Source organism: Corapipo altera, unplaced genomic scaffold (assembly GCF_003945725.1).
Source record: "Corapipo altera isolate COAL_440 unplaced genomic scaffold, ASM394572v1 44, whole genome shotgun sequence".
In the NCBI taxonomy this organism is placed as follows: Eukaryota; Metazoa; Chordata; class Aves; order Passeriformes; family Pipridae; genus Corapipo; species Corapipo altera.
This window is the reverse complement of record NW_020884880.1, coordinates 15,166,464-15,184,364: the sequence shown is the minus strand read 5'-3', so window position 1 is coordinate 15,184,364 and position 17,901 is coordinate 15,166,464. Positions and strand designations below refer to the sequence as shown.

At 40.9% G+C, this 17,901-nt stretch overlaps 1 protein-coding gene and 1 long non-coding RNA gene across 2 annotated transcripts in view; one reads left to right on the top strand and one right to left on the bottom strand.

The window, feature by feature from the left end:
* Nucleotides 1–774: 774 nt before the first annotated feature.
* LOC113945408 lies at nucleotides 775–6,679 on the bottom strand. The gene is made up of 3 exons (XR_003527075.1): nucleotides 6,585–6,679; nucleotides 5,403–5,588; nucleotides 775–2,126 (listed from the first exon to the last, which is right to left on the bottom strand). It is a non-coding gene; the product is annotated as an uncharacterized LOC113945408 (long non-coding RNA).
* A 132-nt stretch (nucleotides 6,680–6,811) lies between these two features.
* The window catches only part of SATB1 (SATB homeobox 1), a 91,844-nt gene continuing 80,754 nt past the window's right edge, over nucleotides 6,812–17,901 (top strand). The window contains exon 1 of the mRNA XM_027639152.1: nucleotides 6,812–6,938. The gene's annotated coding sequence lies outside the window, so the exon portion shown is untranslated. The remainder of the gene's footprint in view (nucleotides 6,939–17,901) is intronic.

The following is a 17,901-nucleotide window of genomic DNA, read 5'->3' as shown; positions in this document are numbered from 1 at the left end:
AGACAGGGTTGTCTGAGAGGTGCCTCCATCCACTCAGTATCTACACCCTGATTCTTTTTATGAAAATAGGTTCCTGTGATCTTTCCTTCAAAACTTATGTTTTATTAAAACATAGCTGGAGGAAAAGCTGGCTTCTCATCTCCCTCTATATAACAACTGTATGATTAGAGCACTCACACAATCATGGGATTCATCTCTCCTGCCCTGAAAGGCCCCAATTCACAACTCCTCTCACCCCAGGGAGGACTCTGACCACCAGGTTGATGGTTATTTTAGAACAGGCAGTCTCGACCCTTCTGCTGAAACAGTGCCCTTGAGCACAAATGAATACAAGATCATAATCTAATGTTTAGGTTATTCCCAGGGCTGGGGCACACAGTGAGTTTTCTCGGGATTATTTCTGTCTTCACTATGTTAAATTGTTGTGGAATACACAAAACATCCCCCTCAAAAAAAAAAAAAAAAGTAAAAATAGTCCTGTGAATAAGTCCTATCATTACCACTGTGACACTGCTGCACTTTGTCAAAAAGCCAGTCATGTCAGGGAATCTGGGCACACTCCAGGAGTGACCAGGAGGCCAAGATGACCAGGACGCTTGAGTGGAAGAATATCGCGGTACTGATGTCCAGAGGACTTGGGTGGGCATGAACACTCCTTAAAAGCCACTTGGGAGCCAGAGGTGGAAAAGGAACTAACTCCAAGGCATGAATCATGACAGGCAAACGTAGTGCTTTGAGGTTTAGGCAACTGCTTAGCAGTGAATCACAGCTGTTTGTTCAAAGGTTTCAATTCCAACTGAGTCTCACATTTCACACCATCCAGATCCTCTTATTGATCAAAACACAAGTATTGACAGAGACATCTTTGTGGTCACCAAAATATCTTTTTATTTAAGAAAAAAACAGCAGCAATTACCAAAGAGAGTTGACATGGAAAGCATTGAGTTGTTACCTTCACAGCATAATCCTTGTCATAGCTCAGCTGAGAGACTGATTATTCAAAGTATGGTGCACCTATGGCTGGGAATCATATTGCAAGGCTTAGGGCTTGACACTAAAACTGCCCTGTCTGTCGATAAATCCCACAGAAAGAATTTTGCTAAATCCTATTTTCACTTCACAATATTCCCAAGGTGAATATATAATTTTGCGGAAGTAAAAAGTTTATTTTGACATTTGACTTCCACTCCATGACAGAAACATTAGCAAAAAACCCTACTAACTAGATGCTGTAAACTCCAGACCAAAGACATGTTGCTTTAAAACTTCTTCATTCTGGCCATGTTCTGTTTAGGCCCCTACAAAATCTCTACATTTCTAGTAACAAAATGTATTTTTGTCTCTAAAGACAAACAGTATGTGAGATGTTTAATATTATCACCTATAGCAGGAAAAACTTTTTCACTGAACTTACCAGGAATACAAGAAAAAAGGTAAATTTCTTCTATTTCTTCTCTGTTTGTAAACCTATTTACCAAGACCTAGTGGCACACCTTGTAACTCCTAGTTATGTATTTAAAATTGCAACATGACTACAAGTTAAATATAATTCATGAAATATATGCCATATTTGATAAAAAATGCATGCAGTCAGAATCATATGATGATTTAATTTGCATAGATGTAAAACCTGAATTTATTATACACAACCTATATTCATAAAAGTAGACAGTCACCTGGTTTCTCTTCACTGGTTTAATCTGGCAGTCCCTCACTAGAGGCAACAGAATTTTTAAAAGCAGCCAAGATGAACCAGACACCAAGGGGAAGGAGAAAAGAAGAACAGACAATGAGCAGGAAAAATGGTTCACACAAATATTAATATAACTCCTTCAATCCTTTCAAAAATTACACTTTTTAGACTGACAGAAGATGGAGAGAGCAGTCAGACAAAACAGAAGTGAGTTTCATATCACCGATGTACGCACAATAAGTTGACTTTTTTCCTAAAGAGAAGTTTTAAGAGGAAATCTGCAGGATGCAGCTTATTTTTTTAAGTAATCCAAAGATCTTGTGAGATGTGGAACAGAAAGTAGTTACCGTCTTGGAGAGAAGCTGAATGGACTGAGGTAATGTGTAGCATCAAGGCTGGAAAACACAGGTGACTGGAGGACACTTAAGCCAGTCTGGAGACAGATGAATTTGTTATTACTGACAAGATTCCCATTTCAGAAAACAAATTTTCAGGAGAGACATTCAGACAGTGAGGTGGCATAGGCCTAAGCTTGGGAGATTGGTGTCTAACCAACAAAGAGTAGAATAATCAAGACTGCAGAAATACCCTGACGATACATTCAGAAAAAGTCTGACTACCTTCCACTGAGTCAATAGCGAGACGAAACACCAGACAAGGTTGAGGTACTGCTGATAATGGCCACTTGCACCTAAAATATGCACAGAAGGCTACAATGCATGGTTGTATTTGTTCACTACCATTTTCATCTACAACAGGTAATGCTTATAACCGGTTGGAACACAGTTACTCAAACCACGTCTTAACATTTCAACAACCAGCTGAGACATCTATGTGTAGACCATGCTAGTATGCAGGTTTCTTTGTTATGTTTCACAAGTAACAACATATAAATAGTTTACAAAACCTTGGCTGTGGGTTTTTTATGTTAAGAAGGAAAAAAAGTCCCAAATGTTATTTTCAGTTTCTGATGTGCTTAGTTTAAAGCAAACCACGAAAAAAGCAAACAATCATAGGGCATGCTAGGTGGCATGTAGTATTTTTCACTCATATAGCATTATTCACATACTACGAGCTGGAAATAAACCATATTTGGTAATGTACATATTACTTGAGAACAACGTAAGTATCTGAGCATTACTGAGAGTTCTGTTGCTCATCTGTAATTTCAGGCAGAAGATGGCCTTCTCTGTCAATCATGGGTAAACATAAATCTCAAGTATCCACACATTTATGCAGTGTTTCTTCTTGATAATGAACATTTCATTTTCCCAGCTAACATCAGATACAGAAAAAAAAAAAAGACACATATATTTGGTTCCTGGATCTATGTGGATGCTTTTAACCCCATTCTACTCCTCGCTGAACTTCGTTTTCCACCCCTCTCTACTCATGTCTAAACATAAAGATATTTACATGTCTGAAAGGAACTGGAAAGCAACTGGGATATTTCCCAGAGGATTTTAAAGTTCTTCTCACACAAGAGTCACAGTAGCACTTCAATAAGGAGCACCTCAGGAAAGGTCTCTGACATAGTTACAATTAGCAGATTCATCACTTTCACTATCTCACTTGTAAGTGAAAGATGAGAACAGAAATATTTTCAGTTAGTATTACCCTTCCCTGGAATCACTTATGTCTGTAGCCCTTATAGAATGGGTCATCAATAAGATGGTCTTTGGATAAACGTACTTTTACATACTATTCAAAGTCCCTGCAACTGGTGGGACTTTGAAATCTCATGTATATCTTTCCTTGGCAGGTTCTAAATCCACAAATTCATGAGTAGCTTATTGTGATTCATATGCCACTTTCATTTTTGGCAGGTAATGCTAATGGTATTGGAGAATGACTATTTGAATGAGATCTGCACCCACTTCCCTCAAATCAGGACTCTAAAAATGCTCAGAATGGAGCTGTCAGCATAAATAAAAAAAAAATTAAAAAACAAAAGTCAACACTTATTCTGTATAGGGTTTTGACTGTACAATTCCAGGCACCAGGGAAGAGCAGGATGAGCAGGACTTTCTATAGTTCCTATAGAAGGCTGGGCAAGCAAACATCTAGGGGTGGACACTGAGGAAGAGGAAATGTCTACGTGTCAGTAATAGGAAAGTTATATTGTATGCCTGCTTTTTAGGCATGCCATCTGTGCTCAGTCATACCATACAGCTTTCATGACATGTCACAGCTAAAGGGCAGGCAATATATGTCTTGCTTCAGTGACATGAATGACACAACTTGGTACATAACTCTCAAACACAGTATATGGTTGGCCCATATGTTTTTTAATGTTTAGACCCATGCTAAGTATTTTGATACTGAAAGCACTGAAAGTGCATTATAGTGAAAACTGATGCACACTAGGTAAGCAAGAGCACCTTACCTACACTAATGCTGGACTTCTCATTATGTTTTGCTGACCTGTATCTATACCGTAACATTCAGCAAATATTGTTTACAGTAGCCTAATAACAAGCAACTCTGTTCCCAGTACTGCTCACAATCTCATGTTAAATATTTTTTTCCAAAGCAAACTGGCCTATGTAGTTGAAAGGTACCACCACACTTTTTTTTTTAAAGCTGGATAAATCTTATCTTTACAAAAGGAAATGTGAGCTAAAAAAAATGTATTTTGACTAACGTACAAAATTGATGAAAAGTAAGGTTTACGTTACATTTCTTTTTTAAAGAAGCATTTTCCATAGCACACTTAAGAATCTTTAAGAGGGAGCTGGTCTAAATTCAGTTCCAGTCCTGGATCTGCTCTTAAATCCATGTGTAGCCTCAGGCAAATGTGTTAATTTTCCTGTTTCAGTTTCCCTGCCTTTAAAGTAGGGATAACGCGACTAACCCACATAGCTTCGCTGCAATTTGTAACAATGAGTAACTTGACCATTAGATTTCTGAGACATGAAACATGATTATTATTAGGGCTTACTGACCAGCCAGTCAGAAATGTGATACAAAATAAAGGAGATGGATCTTTGACAATAGAAGATGCAGGTTAGTCAGTCAGTCAGTCTGAGTAGCCCTGTGAGGAGGCAGCTCTAGGGAGGGGGGAGTTGGACTTATAAAAGTGAGAATGTCCCCTTTGTACTGATTTCCTATTTATTACCCCATGGTATCAAAAGACCATAGAAATCTAAATTCTCTCTGAGAAATGAATAGGTCCAAAGCACTACAACAAATCAGCTGCAGGCAAATAAATTTTTATCTGTGTAAGTGAGCTTGATGTTATTTTCTAGTGGAAATGTCAGAACTGATTAAAGACCTAGCATTTCTATCTAAACTGAGAGTAGTGAATGATATGTTTTAAAGGGAGAAAAAGTCAGAGGACTGATAACATGGAAATAATGGGGTAAATTAATTTCTGGTGTTGTTGCATTAATTTGGTACTCAGTATATTGGGTCCAAATTTGCACCACTGTACACAGTACAAATAGGAGTGCCTTTTAATAACTATGACAAAAATACTCTTCCCACTGGCAAGGTCAATATTATTAATTGCTATTCCTATTATTAACCTTTGGGCTTGTGTATCCTCCATGGATTAATGATTATTCAATAACTGAGCTACAAGGTTAACTTTCTAATAGCAATTAATAGAAGGGCATACCGCTGGTTAACTAGGAAAAGCACTGACTTATCAACTTCTTGGCCTTGGTCTTGTTTATGAGACATGCAAAGGTGCCTACAGGAATTGTACCTGTCAGTTCCCAGAGCTGAAAGAGGAAATCTGCCTCAAAGTCGAGACAAATAAAAAACGGAGACTGGGCTGACATCCGGGGCCCCCTCTCTTCTCAGTCTCCTAGGGAATAAGAAACAGCCTCAGCTTTCAGGGAAACCTGCACTCATTGCCAGGGTCCTTCTCCAGGAACTCTGCTTCCAAATCCTGCATCGACGAAGAGGGAGAAGAAGGTCTTAAAAACAAAAGAAAAGAGAACAAGTACTTCCCCAAGGAGAAGTTTCACGAATAAAGGCAATTCTCAAACAGCGTTACCGAGGAGCATGTGGTGCCGGGTGAAACACCAGTCAGGAGCAGCAGGGGTGATGAGCGGCGGGACCCGACCCCGCTCCCGGCCCGATGGGGAAGCGGAGGTGCTGGGCGGGCAGAGGCCTCCGGGGGACGCATCCCCAACCCTGAAAGGCCAGCAGCGCGGTCGCGGAGCATCGGTCCCTCAGCTACTTTAAATCGCGGGTGGCCGTGGGGCACTGCCTGCCCGAAAGGGGCAGCCGCCAGGGCGCTGGGAGTAGCGGCGCGGGGGCAGGTCTGGAAATAAAGGAGTGGGGGAAAGATGGAGAGAAGGGGGAAAGATGGAGAGAAGGGGGAAACCGGGGGCCGAGGAGGGCGGAGAGAGGGCCGGGGGCGCGGTGCCGGGGGAAGGCAATGCGGGGACGGCGGAGGGTTCCGACCCGAGTCGCACGGCGGCGGGGCATGGGGGGCGGTAGGGTTGGACACTCGCACACCCCCACCCCTCGGGACTTCCACCAAGTCAGCCCCACCGCCACGCGGGGCCGGGAGCCGCCGGAGAGGAGGAGACGCCGCGCACACACACACAGACACACGCCACCTCCGCGTTCCAGCCGCTGCTCGGTTCTTCCCCCACCGCCGCCGCGCAGGCAGGAAGCAGCAGGCGTGGAGCCGAGCGGCGGCGCAGGGCTCGCAGTCCCCCGGCCCCAGTCGGACCGGCCTCCCGCGGCCGCGCTGCCCCGACGGCACCGCCGCCCCCTCCCCGGGGGCAGCGCGCACCACCCCGCCCGGAGGGGCCGTGCGAGACAGCGGGCGGGGGGAACGCGGGCACACGCACACACACACACATATACACACACACGCACACGCACACCGCACAGACACGCAGGCAGAGGCAGGGCTGCCCCACGCCGGTACCTTGCTGCCCTGGTGTTTTCCGTCCGGGCTCCTCCTTGCTGAGGCAGCTCGGAAGCGGAGCGGAGCGGGCGGGTGCGTGTGTGTTTGTGCGTGTGTGTGTGTGTGTGCGTGCATGCGTGTGCCTGTGTGTGTGTGCGTGTGTGTGTTTGTGTGCGCGCCTGTGTGTGTGTGCGCGAGAGCGAGCGAGCGAGAGAGACTCTCCCCCCTACCCCTCCCCCTCCTCCTCCTCGCTCTCCTTCCTTTAAACGCCCACTCCTGATGGGTGAAAAGACAACTTGAACTTCAGTGCAATTAACTTCGCCGGCGCCTCGGAAGCCGGAGGTGTCGCCGGCCTCGCCCGCCGCGCTCCCATGAGTGAGTCGGTCCCGCTCCTTCGGCGTCGCTCCTCGGGGACGGGGGGGACGGGGCCGTGCCGGGGGCACCCGCCGCGCTGATTTACCGAGACCGGCGGTGCCGGCACGAGAGGGCGGGCGGGGGGAGGCGCGGGGCGGGTGGCTCCGCTCGGCGCTGCCGCTGCAGGAGCTACTCGGCCGGCACGGGCTCACACCTGCCGCCGCGCCGCTGGCGCTCGCCGACCCCGTTCCGCTCCGCTGCCGCCTCATCCACCACCGGCACAGGGAGAGCAGGGGGAATGGGTGGCAGAGGGGGAAAAAAAACCAAAACGTAGAAGTTTGGCAAAGTTCTCACCCGGCCCCGCGCGCCTCCCGGCAGCGGCGGGTACGGGGCGGCGGCGCCCCCGACGGCGAGAGGTGCGGGGCGAGGCGGCGGCTCGGAGCGGGCTGGGGGGTCGCGGGAAGCCGGGTGGGGGTCGCGGGGTGGTGCTTCCGCGGGGCGCCGGGGTTGCCCGTCGGCCGAGCGGCGGCGGCTGGCCCAGCCGGGGGCGCGCCCGTGGCAGTGGGTGGCACGTTCCCCCCGCCCGCCCGCGGCGCGACCCGGCGCTGCCGCTGTCACGGGGAGCGGTGCCAGGAACTCGCTCGCCTCTGTGCTCCAGGATTTTATTTTTGATTTTTCCGCTCCTTCTTCTCCAAACCCGCCACCCGAGGTTTTGCTAAACCCTCGCCCCTTTGTCGCCGTCCCTGCCGGCTGCCTGGGGGAGCGCTCCTGACAGGCACCTGCCCGACCCGGAGTTTCCCTCTGCCAGTCTCCAGCTTTCTCTGACTGCGAGAGAAACTTCGCTAAAATGCAAGTTTGCTGAAACACTTTGCACCAGCTTCTAAGCTGAAATGAGTTTAATCTGAGGAAAGCTCTCCGTTGGTTTTCGTCCATCCAAATGAGCGCGGCACTTCTGAGAAAATAATTCTCAAATTCAGATGCAGAGACTCCAGGGCATGTGATCTGGAGGTGCCCTTTCATTCTGGTCCGTGCTGCTTGGGTGGGAGTTAGCAGCAGCCCTTTATTTCTACTTTATATTATTTTGGTACAGTGCATTCGTATATTTGTCTGCTGTAGTCTGCTGGCAAACATTAGCATTCAAGCTTACATTTTTGACAAATGTGCAGACAGGAATAGCATGAATAGGCATCTTAAATATTAACAACCTAAGCATCTGTTGTGAAACAAATTTAATATATTTACTCTGTTTTTCTCACATTGTTAGAAAAGGTTACAATAAGTGTAAAATTTCAGCTGTAGTTAGCACAAGGAATGCTTGGATATTTCACTGTCTCTTCAAGCATTTAACACAATCACCAGATAGAAATGTGTCAAATCAGGCGCACTATTCAAAAACAACTTGAAACTGTAAGTGTAGAGTGTATAGACATGAATGTAAGATGTTCACCGCAGTTTCCATCTTCTAATTACTCTGCAGCACTATTTGTAGAATTTGAGAGTGCTCTTTTCAGTCCCGTACTCCTATATGCTCTTTAATATGTTTTATACATACACTAATTTTCTAATTCACTTTCTATTTGAGATTATTGTTGGTAGTACCTTGCTTTTCAAGTTGAAGCAATGGTTTTCCATGGAAATGTGAAATAACATAGAGTAGGTAAAAAAATGAGCAGACAGAAAATGCGTGTTCACGTATAAGCATGCGTCTGAACAGACAACGCACACACATAATAAGGCAACAGAGGAGAAATTAAAATCACTGGCTAGTATGCTATGTATGCCCACTCCTGAATACAGCTAGTGGAAAAGAAACAACTGACTCCAAGGAATTCCTCCGTCCCTGGAATAAAACTGTTCAGAGTAGAACAAGAGCACAGAAGAGCGAAGTCTCCAAAAAGACTGTAGAGTTATTTCAGGAATCAGTGCATTCCTTCCCTTTTTCCCACAAGTCCAAATATGTAATAAATAAGTCCTTTGTATGCAAAAGAGTTTACTGGAACAAAAAATATTTAAATGAAATGCTTTTTGTGCGTGCACTTTGAAAAACTGTCCATTTCCTTTTTATATTCTTTTTTCTTAATACTTTAAATAGGAAAGTAACTCTTGCAGTTTCCCCTCGCCTGTTATTTTAGTGATTCGCATGATTCCTAACCTGCTGCTGTGCTCCTAAGAAAACACTGTAAAGCAGAGTCGATCTGTAACTCACTGATGGGATATAGTGCTTTGGCAGCATGAAAAGCAGAGAGAGACTGCCCCACCTTGTATGTGAGCAGGACACCTTTTTGGTTTGCAGCGTAGGCCCAGCAGGTCAGCGGATGAGCACCTGCCCTCTGTTCATGTGCTTCCCAAGGCAGGACAGGCAGCGCCAGCCCTGCCTGCAGCCGTTCCTGCAGCCCTGCCAGCATCCCACAGGCACCGACCACCACGTTCAGCCCTGCTGGGGACATGGACAAATCCACCCCCGCAGCACAAAAACCTCTTACAGAGGTTTCTCCTGCATTTCAGATTTGGGCTAGAGAGGGGTTTACTGCCTTTTAGAAGACAATCAGCTGAAGTCTGACGTTCTTGTTAAAAAACAAACGACCAAATCTTTTACATATATCAACTATTCAATTTTTGGAAGTATTGTCACCTTTTTATTGTCATCTATTTTTTAATCTAAGCATTGTCGGAGAAATTTGAAGTAATTCTTTAGGTTTCCAGCTGTATTGGGGGAAAAAAAAATCAAGATTATTTTATTAACAAAATAGCATGTAATATATAGAAAAAGATATTAAAAGCAGATTTCTGAATTAAAAATTGAGGAAATATGACTTCTGAAATATTTTAGTCATATTTCTAGGAACTATGGTATTTTAACATAGACTCTAGTGAAGCATTTTATTGCCTTCTTGTGTATAACTGCCATTGCTCTCTCTAGATATATTTAATATATAACCAATGAAGCCACAAACTTTCCTTCTACAACAGTTTAAACACATCTGGAACATTTTACTTTCTTATAATTTATGTTAATAGATGTAGAGTGTATATACAATCTTCTCAGACATCATTGCTTTTTCCAGAGGGGAATTTTTTTACTTTCAGTCAGGGAATATATTTATAAGAACAAAATAACTCAAAGTATAGGCAATTCTATATATCATTTTATTTTCTGTTATATTAGGTTGATTATATAAAGCTTTCATTTAGAGCAATGAGATGATGAAATTACAGAGGAGTGATTCGCTTTTGTTTTTTTCAAATGGTTCAAGTTGAGGGCTGCAAAAATGAATGTTTTTGGTAAAGTTCTTTGAGTACATAATATTTTTCATAGAATTCTGACAAATTAATTTAATAGAAAAGCCACAAGTCTCTTAGCATGGAAGGCTATATTTTCAGGTAAAATGGAAGTTCTGCTTTTGCCGTTATAGGCATCAGGCTTCAGTAATCTGCTCCTCTTGTGGAATGAACACTTTCTACTTAAAGCTATCATGCACCTACTGTTTATTTACGCTGCATTAAACTGACAGCATGGCAATCAGAGGAAAAAATATGACTTACTTTCCTGAAGTAAACACCAGCTTATAGGTTAGTGCATGTATTTATATTCCTGTCGCCACTAAATAATGGCTGTCTCCAGTTTAATATCTACCTGTGGTGTTACCCAGGGCTGCTGGCTCTTCCTTGTTTAAAATGAGGAAAAAACGAAGGGGGGGGGGGTGAAGAAGAGAAGAAAGTTTTGTTATCATTCCACTCCAAGAGGAACTTAACAGAAAAGTGATTCGGTATTCCTTTCTGTGGCATGCCGAAGCCAGTTTTAAAGATATAGTATTCTGTTTTACTTGGTGTAATTGAATTACATCTCAAACAGGGAAAACAGAATTCCTTAACAGTATTTGTCTATCCAAGACACTGAAATTGTATATTCAGGCAATGGCAGATTAAGGGCAGAAGCATTTTATTAATAACTGAAAGCACATATGTGTGTGTGATGAAAAATGTTCTGCAAATCTGTCACTATGCAATCAAGTGCATTTTTTAAACTTTAGTTGTCACAAAGTTGCTACTGATTCTAAAAAAAAAAAAAAAAAAAGTAAAACAGTTTGACGGTTAAAGAGTAACTTACTGTTCTTACTGCCTGTTATACTGAAATTCTGCAACTTTATAAAGTCCATGTCAGAAAGCCCTGTTGATATTACTTTTAATCTTGGACTAATGCATCCAAGTACCTGGCGTTTGAACTGAAGATAACTGTAGTCAGAATAACCCATAGTTTGCAGAAAGCTTCCCTAAATTCTCTGTTGGAGAATTACATTAATAACCTCTACATGAGAGGTCCATTTTTTCCTCAGATTCTGAAATTATTAGTTAACATTAAGTTGACTTGTTTGTCAGTTCCCGTGGCAGTGGTATCCTTAACTCTCAACAACCCTGACCATAACTTTTAACTGTTACTTCCAAAAGGATATACTACAATGTATAAAGGATACACTAGTAATACTAAATTTCCTTCAAAAATGTTGGTGTTTTTGAATATTTGCCATCCTGTGGCATCTAAGTTAACACAGTTTTCGCCAACCCTTCATTACTTAATTGGTATCCATTCTGTTGCTTTGCAAATGTCTACTTTCTAATGGTTTCTGCACTGCATTGCTCTCAGTAGGTATAAGTCTTGATAAAGATTAATTTTAAGGAGACTTGTCAGTACTGATCTTGTACATATGTTCTGATCTGGTCCTCGTGCCCTGTACCAGCTGTAATCTACTCTTAATCTGTGTTATCTGGTGCAGTGTAGTAGGAATGGCAATACAATGTAGTAGTAATAGTAGAGTAGAGTGTAGTAACATACCTCAGGCACTGTCTGAATAGTAAATATTTCCTTTTAAACTTGTTGGGCCTGACTTTGCTCCCATCCACACTGGTGTGTCACTGCAGAGGTTGGTAAACCTTCGTTTTTACAGTTTTTGTAGGGTATCAGTGTTAGGTGTTCAGATGGGCTGAGAAACACACTAACACTTAGTATTTATGCCAAGGTCCACCTCTTAGCTATTTATTTGGAACACCAACACAGTGATCTCTGTGGAGATTGGTTGTCCTGTGAGACACTGCACATCTGTGTATGCTGGGATTAGGACTCTAAGAAGACTTCCTTTCACTGGAGCCTATGCTAGCTTTGCTCTGTGAGTTGTTGTAAAGCATTACTGGAGACACCTCTCCCCAGATGTAGGCTCACAGGAGTTAGCTCTCGCCACCTTGTGCTTCTCTGTTGTGAACTGCAGGTTAGATAGGCAGAAGAGTCTGCTTGCCTGCAGATGGGCCTCAGTCACCCCAGCTGCACCTGGGTGCAGAACATCAGGATGGGCCACATCTATCAGCTGTGTTGGCCTTACATAACTTCCAGCGACTATCTGCTCTATCTTTCCCTTGGGACATTATGACATGATATGACCTGAGGAGATAAGGGAGGTGCTTTAAACCTCGAGTGCATCTCATCTTCCGAGGATCCTGCTCTGACAGGATTTATTTGGCCAGCAGCAATCATTTGTGGGTCATTCCACTTGCTGCTCACTAGACAAAGTGGTGATGCACTCAGTTCACATATACTTGGAGGAGTGTCTTGTATTTTTTTTTTTTAGTGTCTGGACTCCTGGTTCTGGTTTCAGCCCTGACAAAAATGTGTGATTTTGGGTTCATAACTGTCTATGCTGTGTTTGCCATCCTTAATGCTATGACCTTGATTTTGAAAATGCTCAGTAGTCACAACTTCAGATGAAAGAAAAGGAAGCTGCCGTGCACTATTCTTCTACAAATGTGGCCTTTAATATGCTTTAATATGGTTTATTTACTTAGCTATAAAATTAGTAATATATTTGTTTCATAGAACACCGAAGGATTAAGTAATTCTTTGCATTTGTAGATCAGTCCTAGAGTGGAAAACATTTTCAGCACAAGTGCCAAGAATTGCTGCTCTGAACTCAAACCCACATGCAAAGGTGCAACAAAGGTATATATCCTTTTCAGTAAATGCACTTAGAATATACATCTGGTCATAACAGCCGGGTAATTAAAAACATTTTCAATGAACAAGAGAAAAATTCTAAATATCATACATGCCCTGAATTCCTAATTCTATTACATTAAATAAAAGACAGAAAGAGAGGAGGGGAGAGTGGGAGAGAGCGTACATGCACAAAAACTCACAGAAAGACCAAAGGCAAAAAATGAAGTGGGGAGAAATTGCACAGTGAGTTTTAAAATGTTCATAATCAAAGATTAAATTAATATTTTTGTGGAGAGCAGTCTTAAAAAGATTTTAAATTATTGATGCTTTTCATCATAGGTGGGCTTCCTTGATAAATGTAAGAAGTCTCAAGAATAATTAAAGGCATCTTAAAACTTAAAAATGACAGTTTTAGCTTCTAAGGATTCATTGTAATATAATAATACTGTATGCTTTTTAGTGTTACTTCTGCACTAGACATTTAATTACAGTCTTTGTAAGACATGTTATCTGTGTAGTAACCAGTGCATAAAAAGAATGATATTTACTTTTACATACAAGCTCTTGCTTGCCAGCTTTCTTTTTAAGATTATAGATTAAGATCTCCAATCCAGAATGTTCATGTCTTCAATGAAAACAACTTAATTTGACACAATTTTTGGGTGGAATGGGGCATTTATTGTAATAGTACTGCTTCTGTAGTCACACTTTTTGCAATAATACTTGAACTGCTGCTTAGCAGTGGTTTTTTTTTTCTGTGCAAGGGCCCAAACTTTCTTTGCTTGTTTAAAGGATAGATTTTAGACTATTAAACGAAAAAGCTGTTTAAGTTTTATATTGAGAAGTAAGATTAAAAAAAAATCCAAGAGTAGATTGGTAGGTTTTTCACAGGTACAGCTTATTGCTGGGAGGAAATTTGGGGCCTGCTTTTTCTATGTCAGATAATGAGTATTGTCTGAAACACATACTGGATAATGTAAATTTATGGGATTTATAGCTTGGTCCACACATTGCTGTGGAAAAGTGCAAGAAGGTGGAGAAAATTAGTTTTTCTTGTGATACATTTGCAGATTCCCCTAAATGTGAAAAGTGCTCTTCCACAGTTCCTAGATTTTGCACTGCCGTCATTGCAGGATGAGGCACAATGGAGACCACATCCAACCGTTTTAGAGCAGAGCTTTTCAATCGATTGTATGTATCATATGTCTTCTTTTAGGTCTTGTTTTTCGTTTCTTATCTAGAAGTTCTGTGCAAGAATGGTGCAATATTGGTGCTGAGGCCCTAGTTTCGGTATCCTTCGTAAGAAAATCTCACAGTCAAATCAATCAATCGAAATCAGTCTCTGTCCCATTGACTGTATTTTGTTGACTTTCTTTTTCTTTTTTTTCTCTTCACTTGACTCACTGAATCCATAATCCTTTTTGCCGTTCCTGATGAATTTTGCTATAATCTTTTTAAGATAATTTTATAATAACATGTTTATATTTGAAACTTGTGGTTCCACTACTTTATTTGGGCTGCAAGTACTACAAGTAACTGACTTCTGCATTGCCACTTAAAATGATAATTAGGATACTCACAGGTGTAGTTATTGTTTTCTAAGCATTCCAGAAGAATTTTATAGATACCATGCAAGAGAATTGAACCAGTAGAATTTCTTTATATATTTGGCAGGATGACAGATATGCCGTAAGAAGCATTATACTGTCTGATAAATTGCATTACCAAGCACTATTTCATATAGGTCCTGTCTCTTTAAAAATGCAGTCTCCTCTATTTGCCCTATTAATTGTTGATATGTTGCCATCCACAAGACAAAAATTAGAGCTGTAATTAAATAATCATGTGATGCTCCTTAGTGCCAGTGAGAGCAAACTCATTTTTCCAGGCCCTGATGGTCACTGATTATTGTATTACTACTGGCTTGCTTTATTTTTTTTTTAATGGCTCTGTATTGCTGGGTTACCTAACCACTGCCCTTCTTTTCAAAATTAAAGGAATTGAAGAACATTAAGTCACTTAATTGGCCAGTGGTCTACAGGGACACAAAGTAGTCATACCTTCTCTGCTTTTTGGTCACTCAGTTGGTTCTACTGGGAGAACTACATCAGTGGTGTGGTTGTGTGCCATTTAATTTACACTGGTGTTTTGGCTGGGATGGATGCATATAGGGAATGCCAGGAGAATTACAAAAGGAGCAGGGTATTAAAATTCAGAAATGATTAAAATTGAAATAAAAGGATGCTGCTTCTTTGCCAGTACTCTGGCAGTCATAATGACACATAGAGATTAGTTTCCACCTTCATCTTTTCCTTCTTTCTCATTTCCTCTTGTTTATTGTTGACATATTTTCCTTATGTCTCTGCTTCTCAGCGCTTTTTTTTCACTGTTATATATTCCTACTTTTTCTCTTTCCTTAAGCATGGAGAAGCTTACTTAACCTTATTATAACAATAACAGAATAGGTTATTAATATTTAATATGCACATGATTAAAATTTCTCTCTTAAACATAGGTCAGCTCTATTATTAACTGACATGTTATTTTTCATTAAAAAATTTTTATTCTGCCCTTACGGTTTCTCAAACACCCTTTACTTTGGTGGTGATTTAACACATAATGTTTAGAAAACTGTGTTAGGCTAGTGAAAAAAAAGAACTTACCAGTCATGGATAATCAATTATGCATGAATTCAGATATAACAGATGGAAACTGGTGAGTTAAAGTTTCTCTTTAGCTTCGTGATTTTTTTGTTTTGTTTTTGTGACACCTGTCTCTTATGTATAGATAAACATCTAACATAGCATACTGCTTTTCATGCGTCTTTGTGTGTTTTGCTTTTTGGGTTTGGGTTTTTTGTTTCTTTTTGGTTTTGTCGGTGTGGCATAAACTTATTTTCCCCTGTTCATAACTTACTATTTTTAATTTGTTTGTCTGTGAGCATCTCTATACTGCCTGCTTTTTCTAGGGCTAAATTGTCTTGTGATGAAGCCAGCATTTAATCTTCTAATAACTTACACAATGTCATTTAACCTTAAAATTGAGTCAGCACAATATTTTAAATTAGAGGAGTTCACTTTTGCCTTCAGCTGCTCATGGTCTATAGTGTTATGACATTAAAGCAACAGGATAGACTGAGGTTGGGCATATATATGCATATATGCATATACACACATTCTTGTGATTGTGATACTTATGTAGGCGTTCCCTCCAAAGGCATTAATTAAATTGCTTTCTATCATTTGACCATGAAGTAGATTGCTTTACTGCTTTTTATTAAAAAGTTCAGTATGGACTGGGCATAATATTTCTTTTGGCCATGGGAAGAGTTTCATAGACCTAAATCAAGTGAAAAAGACAATACACTTTGTGACATGCCCACAGCAATGACCACTTAGTATTAAGTAAACGAAAGGTTGAATATGTTTTCTTTCTCTTTTTTACACAGAAATATCTAAAAGAACTTTAAGCATGGGCTTAGATGTGAGATGGCAGGGTTTCTGTGTAGCTCATTCCTGGCAGCAAATTGAGCAATTCTTATATTTGAAGGTGTCCCATGTTTCAAAAACATGGGGGTAAATTAATTTGGACATTACTTTTCTATGATTGCAATAATTTGAAGCATTTCCTCACTTGGCTCCACCCACCTTGGAAGTGGCATATTTGCAGATGTGGTGCAGAGAGATTTTCCATCTGTATACCTATAAAGGAAAAATAAGTTGAGAGAATGCAGTGCATCTTTTTCATGAGCAGAATATTCCAAAACTTCTTGTGAGCATCTTACCAATATTTGTGAAGGAAAAAATCTAATATGGGAAAGAGTTTGTAGTATAACCTGCCAGAAGCAAATTATAGAGAAGAGATCTTTCAGTAAAAATTTTGGTATTTAATGCAGGAACTAATTTTACACACTTGTTCAGGCATTTCCTTCAAGTGCTTTCATGAGTATAAATTACTATCCTAAATATTAAGCAAATTTTGCCCTAAAAATGTTGTATTCTACTGGGTTCCCAACTGCTGCTTTCCATCTCAGTTTGTTTCCATTGTGGCCACTAAGCAGGAAATCTAGAAACATTGTTGTTTTAGCAAATGATACATTAAATATATGAATACATTTTTGTTAATTTCTCATTTATTTTTTGTTGTTTTTTCCTAAATCAGAACAAGTATGTTGAACATGTACAGGGTGCTTGGAGTGACATTTTGAAGTTATTTGGTTTTGCTTTATGTTGTTTGCCTTAAACTAAGCATACTCTGACATATGTATAAATGACCTTTATCTTAGTGACACTGCATATGCTAAACCTTTTTTTAGTTAGTGCCTGAATATTAACAGGTACCTTGTTCCTTAAAAGAGCTGTGAATATTAACGGCTAGTTGTTCCTGAAAAGAACTGTGAAAAACTCATTCATTTTGTCTTTGTTATTGTGGAATCATCTGAGATTGAGATTGGAAGGAGCCCTAAAAGAAAAAGCTAATTCGGCCAAAACCACCAACTTTCAATTTGTTTTACACCACAACCACACATTTTGCATGTATTTTATGTACAATGAATATTGACTCCTGTCAAGTTTGGCTGTAATTAGATGCACAGTTTTAGTTTAAAGGTTTTGAACCTTAGAAAAAGTGTAGCAGAACCTGGGCAGAGTTCTGAGTTAATAATGAAACTGGAAATAGGACATTTCATGTGGTTTTGCGTTTCATAATGAAAGTTTGACATAGTTAAGTCATCAATCAGTTCTAACCATTTCCTTAGACTTAAAACTCTTCCATGTTTTCAGTTTGTATCAGTAGATTTTTATTCATACTATCAGGTCAATGAAGGAGATGATTCTTCCGTTGATGAAGTATTCCTGTGTAAGAAATCACTGTGGTTTGAGTTCAGCAGCAGGAACATCTAAGCTGTAGATAATAATGCTTGAATAACCCTCTGTAGAGCTAAGTGCAGTGGTTCAGATGTTTTCTACCATAATGCACAGCTTTTCTTGGGCTGTGTGAAAT